This window comes from Dipodomys merriami, unplaced genomic scaffold, assembly GCF_024711535.1.
Source record: "Dipodomys merriami isolate MVZ:Mamm:240054 unplaced genomic scaffold, mDipMer1.0.p SCAF_292, whole genome shotgun sequence".
Lineage (NCBI taxonomy): Eukaryota > Metazoa > Chordata > Mammalia > Rodentia > Heteromyidae > Dipodomys > Dipodomys merriami.
The window spans coordinates 252,022-261,754 of record NW_027204404.1 but is presented as its reverse complement, the minus strand read 5'-3'; positions in this window follow the sequence as shown (position 1 = coordinate 261,754).

Genomic DNA, 9,733 nt, shown 5'->3' with positions numbered 1-9,733 from the left:
TAGCCTGGACCTATTCCTTCATTGTACAGGAAAAGTGTGATTCCACTGATTTCAGTCAGATCTGGTAGTAGAATTATAAAGGATTTACATTTTTTTAAAAATTAGTTGTGGGGCCTGAACTCTGGGCCTGGGCACTGTCCTTGAGCTCTTCAAATCAAGGCAAGTGCTCTACCTCTTGAGACACAGCACCACTTCCATATTTTTCTGTTTATGTGGTGCTGATTTGGGAAATGGCAGGACAGAAAGTGAAATGATATCACTGAAAATATAAAAGCAATACAAATTAGGATAATTATGGAGCAATCATATTATTTATGAGAAACATGAAAGAGAGAGAAGAAGAAAGATACAGATGTGCAATGACCTATCTAGCCACAAAATCCATGCTTCTGATCAATTTACAGAACAATTTTTTAAAGAGATGGAAATAGAATTTATGTATTGACTTTAAATTAGTAAACACATTTTTAGTAGCCTACATAAAGAGACATACCTTTGATCAAATTACAGACAAGAATCTTAATCCTTGGACTGGAAAGGTGGCTCATGGTATAGTGCTTGCCTTGCAGCTTACTAAAGTGCGGAGACTACTTTCCAAAATGACACTCATATGAATGCTAGGGATGAGGATGAGTATATACCTCTTCATAGGGACACCTAGAGTGGATTCTTAGACATTGTCCATGTGTTGGTAGTCAAGGCAGATATTCATGCAATAACTGTGAATGGCTGGATACCTTGCACAGTGCTTATATGTGGAACATATTGCAACAGCACACACACACACATATACACACACATCATCAGATTTCTTCTTAAGTATTTTTTGTGTATATTCTTAAGAAGAAATTTACATTACTAACTTGAATTTCTGACAGGACAATATCATCACTGTACATCTTGCTTCTATTCTCTCAGTTTTAAATTACTATATAAGTATGTGCATAGATTAATATAGGAAATAGTAGGATCCACACTGGTGGCTCATGTCTTTAATCTTAGCTAATCGGAAAGATGAAATCTGATGATTGTGGTTTGAAATCAGACCAAGAAAAAAAAGTCTATTAGATTTTGATTTAAAAGTAACCAGCAAAAGCTAGAAATGGAGCTGTGGTACAAGCAGTAAAATTCTAGCATTGAGAAAACTAAAACAAAAAAAATAACAATTCTGGGACAGAGCCAGGTCCTGAGTTCAAGCTCTAGTATTATCAACAAACTAATGAATGAATGAATTAATTAATTAACTAAAAATGAATTAAGTGGTCACATGTGGAGTGGAAGGTAAAATGTAACATCCATGGTGACTGGTTTATGTATTATTTTATAATAAGGCAAATTATCATTTGTCCTAATCACTAACATTTTATTTGAACTTTTTTGTAAAATAAACCCTGAATTTGGCATGTGGGTATATGTGTGTGTGGATGTGCACAACTGTGTGTATGTGTATATGTGTGCTTTGTGCTGTTGCAATGTTGCTTGCCAATGTGTACAGGGTGAGGCTGAAAAGAGCTGTGTTGTTATGTTTTTTTTTTTTTTTTTAATCAGGTTCCATTCTGTCATTTCAGTGGAACCACACTTCTGTACATTTTATTTGTCAAATGATAACAATATCATTATCAAAGCATTTACACCATTAAGTTAGATAAAAGAGATCACTTTCAGCTCTTAGTATATGTTAGGTAAGAATATACATATATAATTAGGTAGTAAGTTATTGCTGTAAGATGACGGTCAGTACAAAATATGTGTTTGACCTCTTAAATTGGTTATACTTTTAAGATATACTCATGGAGTGATTTAGATTGACTTGACCAAACAGGTATTACTTTCTGGTTATTCCTGTGAAACACAAGGTGGATAAACTCCTTATGGATTTCTGTTGAAAATAACGTTTTTTGTAAGATCGTATCTATTCACACTAATATACTAAACCCCATATTTTTTAGATTTTAATATTCCATCATAGTGAATGAAAATCAATATTGTGGATATGCTTGTTAGATATACATTTCAAAAATAAAGAAACAAAAAGCATGTGTCAAATGACGCTGTAGCTCAAGTGGTAGGGCGCTTGCCTTGAGCTGAAGAGCCCAAGGACAGCGCCCAGGCCTAGAGTTCAAGCCCCACGACTGACAGAAAAAAAAAAAAAAAAAAAAAAAAAAAGCATGTGTCATCTCCAGATTGTGGATGCATTTGAAGTTGTTTTGTACATACAAAGATTTCTTCATTAATAGTTCTTTTGTGGGAGTAATGATAACAAATTTAACAAATAAGGCTTTTTGATTATTTTTGTATATAAATAACATCTCAGGGCTAGTCTTGCAATTTCTGAAAACCCTTTGAATATTTTAGTATTATTTCAGTTAATTGACTATAGAGCTAAAGACATTTCTACAATAAACATTGTTAAAATCTGAAAAAGTAAGTGGGTATATAGGCTTTTATGCATCATTTTATGGAAAGCCAGTTTTTATGAAACTAAAAGAAATAGAATAAAAGAATATGTGAATTGGGTAAGCTAATTATTAGTATAACTTTGTTTTCTATTAACATAGTCCTTTGAATGTAGCTGATGCCGTTAAATTATGTCCTTTGTGTCACTGTGCTTTAGTTATTTTTAGAATCTTTGTAGTTATAAGAGTGAATTTGTAGTATAAATAACGGTCTTTGAAAATGATTTGGAATAATCTTGTCTTTTGTGTCCTACTCCCAAGAAAATGAGTTATTTTCAAGTGTTAATAGTTTATGAGTGAATCTTCAGTATCATAAGAAATTTTGAAAAAATGTAGTAGTATTGATGTCTTTTTTTTGGGGGGTGGGTCCGGTAGCGGGGCCTGAACTCTGGGCCTAGGCGCTGTTCCTCAGCTCTTCAGCTCAAGGGTAGAGCTCTACAACTTAAGCCACAGCACCATTTGCAGGTTTTTTTTTCTTTTTTCTTATGTGGTGCTGAGGAATCAAACCCAGGGCCTCATGCATGCAACACAAGCGCTCTACCACTGAGCCCCTTCCCAGCCCTTTATGTCTTTTTAAACAAATTGTATTCACACGTTGGAGAATCTTTAATTCTTGCTTAAGTTTTGGTGTCTATGATTTTTAAACTCTCGTTCCTAACATTAATGATAGGTGAGACGGCATTTTTGGGTATATGAAAGGTAAAATATTTTACTGAGGTCAAAGGTGATTTTTATATCAGTCTTGCTTTAATGACATTTTAAAGTATTACTTTTCTCTCAAAATATTGGGTATAAAAAACAATCAAAATACTTCTAATGGTAAACAACTTAGGTGAGCTACAATGTAGAAATGATTGGTCCATAAGACCTGCAGTCTGTTTCCATCAGGAATTGGGGAGGTCATTCTTTCAGTAAGACTTTGTTAAACAGTGATAGGGTTCCTAGACAGTGTAGTGTTGAGTGAAGGGATACAATATGATTTCTACTATTTTCAGCTAGAGATCAAGAATGTTATACTTTAGCAGTTCCTTTCATCAGGGAGGTATGCACTGATTATGAATTTTGAGTTTTCATATTACCGTTACCTCTTTTCTAACAAAGGTAAAGTGAAATATTATGAGTGTACACAATAATTCTGATAATTTCTCCTAGAATTTGTAGACTAAGTGCTGGTATTTTAGTCATAAAATAGAATGAGGTTAATTGTTGTAGTGGGAGATGGATCTCAGGATAACACTTACCATGCGTGCAATGTGGTACTAGTAATTCCAACTCTGAAGACTTCAGTATCATCTTCTGAGAATTAATAATGTAAATAGTTCCACTTTATGGAATTATTTTGAGGATTAAATTAGATACCCTAGTTAAAGTACGTGGAAAAACAATCAGTTAGCATTTGGCACATTCTACCTGTTATTTTATCATTTGATGAATTCTAACATTTTTATCGTGATTCTATATTGTGTCCCTTTATGATGTGCAATGTGATTTATTAATATTCATTGCATTGATCACTTTTCTGTCACTATGACGAAAATACCTGCAAAGAAAATTTCTTTTTTTTTTCTTTTTGTGTCCGGTCGTGGGCCTGAACTGTGGGCCTGGGCGCTGTCCCTCAGCTCTTCAGCTCAAGGCTAGCGCTCTACCACTTGAGCCACAGCGGCACTTCTGGCTTTTTTTCTGCTTATGTGGGGCTGTGGAATCGAACCCAGCGCCTCATACATGCAAGCCAAGCGCTCCACCACTGAGCCACCTTCCCAGTCCTGCAAAGAAAATTACTGAGGCGAAAACTATTATATTGACTCATGGTTTAAAAGAACGCAGTTTAAGATATCTCCATTGTTTTTAAGTATATTTTTATTATCTTAGCTAATTGTACAAGAAATTTCCATTCAATAAATCATTTTTTAAGTATAATAGATCTTTATATAACTTGTCCCTACCCTTCCAAACTTCACCCAACCTTCATTTTTACTAGTTTAATACTATCTGCATTGAATATACTGTCTTCACTCTCTTCCTCCATAACTCTGTTTATTGCTTCCCTTTGATTTCCCCTCATATCTTCCATGTGATAATTTCGTGGTATTCATTTTGTTGGATTAAAATTTCAATTTTATAAAAAATTACACCTTTTAAATACTCCTTTGCAACTAGCATGCTTTGGTTAATATTCTTGTGTAAACTTGTATAAAGTTCTAGCTTCCAAATATGAGACAGGACAGCGGTCCTTTGTGTGTCTGGTTCTGACCTAGTTTACTTAACATATTTTTAGATCTATCTATTTCTTTGCAAATTATGTAACAATCTTCATAATTGATAGGTGCAATCCAATTTTGTATATATGACACACTTTCTCCAACCATCCTTCCGCCAAAGGGCATCTGGGCTGTTCCCATAACGTGGCTATGGTGAATAGTGCAGTAGTGTATATGGTTGTGAAAGTGTTTTTACTGTTACATTTTGGAAGAATTCATCACTATCTTTCTGAGAGCAATCCTCTAACCTGTTTTCCAGAATAAGCACATCCTTCCCTTCATCTCCATCACAACGTATTGCAAGTCCTCAAAAACACACTACCCCATACAGGTCTCAATAAGCTAAAACCACACTGTGCCCATATTCTTTCAATACATTTTTAATAATTGTACATATAATTTAGTGAGAACTTTCTATGTACTTTCCTAATGTGGGAATGAGGGACATCACAACAGAGCAAAAGTAAGGTATATGCAATTTAATTAGCTATTATCATATTTAAAATCTTGTTAAGCTCTAACTCATAGCCTCACTTACTGTTATTTTAATCTTTATTTGATTATCTCCTAAATTATAACAGGTGAGTTAAATACAAAGGCAAAAAGTGTGGTTTGATTGTGACATTCATGTTTGAGGATGCACAATATGGGCAAATAGATGGATTGAAATTAATAGCAATTATCCATTTTGGTAAAGTAGAGATGATTTTCCCAAACTGATTCTCACAATTCATATTCCAGTCAACAAAAAGAAACAATTCCCTTTGTTTTGCACTTTATTAACTTTTGTTTCCATTTTATTTTATAATGAAGGATGATTTCATAAATCTACTGTAGATACAAAAATATATTAAAATAGTTCTATTCAAATGCATTGATACATACATACACATATTTATTACACAGGTTACAATGATAATTTATAACTTCTGTAACTGTACAATTTACTAAATTATTAAAAACATCGATGGCTCATGCCTGGAATCCTGGTTACTCGGGAGGCTGAGATCTGACGATCATGGTTTAAATCCAAACTAGGCTGGAAAGTCCATGAGCCTCTTATCTCCAAAGAACCAACAGAAAATAAGAATTGGAACTGTGGCTCAAAGTAGTAGAGTTGTAGCCTTGAGAGAAAAAGCTCAGAACATCACAGAGGCTCTTAGTTCAAGACCTACAATCTACCAAAGAAAATCTATTTAACTTACACCTGTGTAAGTAGAGTATTTCCATCACCCAAATGCACATCCATGCTCATTTTCAAGGTAACTCTGCTTTGTCTGAAGTACCAATAAATATTATTACTTAAGTAGAAAGCATTGGAACGTGGGTTCATTCTATCTCTCTCATGGATTTTTCTCCACTCAAATACTCATGTGCTACAATTATTCCATGTATTTAAAATCATAGCTTTTTTTCTTTAATACCCCTAATATTAGAGTTTGAATTCAGTGTCTTGTGCTCCCTATATGGGTGTTCTTACCACTTTTTCATGTGCCCAGCCCTAAATTATCTTGATAATTTTTGAGATAAAAACTGGCTTCCTACTTGTGTATGATCTTGGCCTCAGTTCACTTCATGCTATTAATCCTGGAATTCAGAAAAACAGGTGCATGGCATTGTGTACAGATCTTTCTGTCCAGTCTGGGCTTTAGCCTCTGTCCTCACAACAGTGCACTCCCATGTAGTCAGGATTTTCATAAGCTTGTCATAGCTGATTATTTTTAAATCTTTACATTTCCTACAGGTTCTTGAGTTTATTTGTGTTTTCTTTGGTTGTTTTGTTTCATTTGAATCTATGTGTTGAATTGCTCACTTTTCCTTTTGTTTCTTTCCCTCAAGTTCTTATCTAAAATGCTTGGAAACCAATTCTTTCTCAAGATAGTCCGGGTGAACATTATTTATTTCAATGCAATTTCAGTAACACTTAAACACTTTCATATCTATAAATGATATACAAATGCTAAGCTCTGAGAAGTGTGTTTTTATTTTGACAGCAGCCTTTGGCATACACTGACAGATTATGAAATATATGAAGATAATAAAACTACAGATGCATGCCAGGAGGAGAAAAACCTATAATTAATTGTTTGACAGTGGCTTCCCTTCTAGTGAAAGAAGTATATGGCTTGATTCAGGATTTCACAAAATCATATTGCTAGGAAGAAACTAAACAATGATCTAATAATACAGACTTGAGAGTGATGGATTGACTTCCTGAATAATTTACTTTTGTGTCAAATAAAAGCAGGCTTCCAAAAAGAGAGTAGATTTTAGAGAAACATGAATTTTATGCAAATAGGTCCTTAGCTGATTTTGTTAATTTGTGAAATAATACAGGGGAATAAATTACAGCAAAGAAAAAAATTAAAGAATTTCACATGGAAATACTCATTTGTGTCTGTGTTCATGCACGTGTGAATACGCACACGCACATGTGCATGTGCTCATGCATGCATTCATCATTCTTGAGGCTTAATAGTGTCTGGGAACTATTCCTAAACTTCTGTGCCAAAGGATAGTGGTCTACCACTTCAGCCACTGCTACACTTATGGATTTCTTTTAGATAATTGCTTGTATTTTCATGATTGGACTGGCTTGGAACAGTGGTCTTCAGATCTCAGACTCTCTAGTAGCTAGCTAAACTTATTCAGCCTCTGAGTAGCTATTTAAAATTCTGCCTGTCCTCTATGCTTCACTGCTCTTTTATTCTTTTCTTGAGGTATTCACAAGCCTAAGTCATATATATATGTCTAGTTGCTTAAAAAAATACTCTTACTGCTTGGCATCAGGGGCTCCCATGTGTACTCCTAACTACTTAGGAGGCTTTAGAACAGAACCCAAGCAGAAAGTTTAGTGAACTTCCTTCTCAGTCTATAGCTGGGTGCATTGTATCATTTCCACCATCCTGCACAATCTAGAGACTAAGTTTGGAAAGGCTGGGAATCCAGACCAGTCAAGGTAGCAAGCTAGACATGTTGGTGTGCAACTCTGATGCCTTGATGAAGGGAAGGTTAAAAGGACAGATCAGGTGCATGTTCTTTTGGAAAGGGAACCCCTCTCCTAAAATTCACCAATGATAAGACTCCAGCCTAGCAAGAACAATATACCCAAGTTGAAATCCCCACAATTTCCCACAACCAAAATAAGTATATTCATTAACACCCCAAAACTTAGTAAAATCTGTTCTTTGCTATAATATCAGCTTTATCTGATTATCATATGATGTAATAGTATAGTTTCTTCATTAAACTTATGATAATTTAAAAAGACCTAGAAAATTCTTTCTCACTTATTAAGTGCAAACGAATGGCAAATTGCCTCATTTCTTACATATTTGACTACCACTATAAATTCATCTTATGATTATTATTAATAGTAATATATTCTCATTTATTGCTTAACTTTGTAACAGTTTTTAAACTTTTTGCTTCTCTGCTGAAGTTGAAATATTTAAATAGTATCATCAAAGTATATTCCTTGGGTACCTAGGGCAGTTTTTTTTTTACAAAGTTTTTAACCAATGGCTTCTAAGAATTCTTAATTGGTATATTATTTGGTTTATTTTTAATTTAAATTTAATTTTATTGTAATAAAAATGTACACAGGGGTTACAGTTACATAAATATGGTAATGAGTACATTTCTTAGGGAAGAAACATTGTTATCTCTTCCATCGATTTTTTTTGTACACGCAAAACAAAAACTACTGATGCTTTTGCTGTTGCTATTGATCAATGGGTACTTGTGTTTTCTTTGTTCATGCATTTTTTATTATAAAATTGATATACAGGTCTTTTACACTTAATTAAGTCAACTAAAGAGTACACTTCGGGCTGGGAAGGTGGCTCAGTGGTAGAGCGCTTGCCTTGCATGCCTGGGGCCCTGGGTTCAATTCCTCAGCACCACATAAGCAAAAAACCAGAAGTGGCTGTGGCCCAAGTGGTAGAGTGCTAGCCTTGAGCTGAAGAGCTGAGGGACAGCGCCCAGGCCCAGATTTCAGGCCCCACGACCGGACCCCCCCGCCAAAAAAAGAGTACACTTCATTTTATTTTTTAAATTTCAAATTTGAGCTTAAATGTTTTGTTTCTTTAGGGTAATTCTTTTTGAAGAGTTGTAGGATTAGTTAATTTAATTTTGCATGATTTTTACGCATGCAAATTATTCAGATACATATATTTTGCTCTTAAAATATTTAACATGTGACTATTTAAAAATTATTTTCTTAATTTTTATATGGTTAGTGGTTTTAAATAAATTTATTTTCTTGTAGCTATGAACATATTTGTACAGGTAGCAAATACTTACTGTATTTTCAAGAAGCACATACTTTATTAAGAAACGCTTCATTACCTGGTCTCTTTTTGGAAATATTTGTACTTGTGTTAAAAAGAAATTTTTGAGCTCAGCATGGTGATTTGTGGCATCCATTTTGTAGCTATGGTGGGAGGTGTAAATAGGGTTTGTAATTCAGGAGAGACAGAAACTACAAGACCTTATTATAAAACTATTCAGAGTGAAATGATTAGAGATAAGCAATCCATAGCGTTATATAAAGCACCTCGCTATCATATTCTAAATCTTTAGTTAAAAAACACCAGTAACATCAATCTTTTGTCAAAGTAAAAGGACACATGATTCAAAATGTTTATTATTTAAAACTTATTTGCAAAGATTCTCATGTCTTCTATTAATTTCAATTTTCTTAATCTATTAAAATCCAAGTATATTGTGACTATTTTGTTTCTACTAAACATTTAAATAGTACGAGCAATATAATGATTTCATATATTAACATACCTTTACTATTTGTGATACTTTCCCCCGTTTAATATGATAATATCAACATTCCAAATGTGTGTATGTGGTGTGTGTATGCGCATGTTTATGTGGTTTCTGTGTGTGTGTGCTTTGTGTGTCCTTTGTAATGCGTGCAAGATCACACCATTGCTTCACATATGCTAGACCAATGTTTGACCACTGAGCTATAATGTCTAGTTATAATCCAAATAATATTTTAAA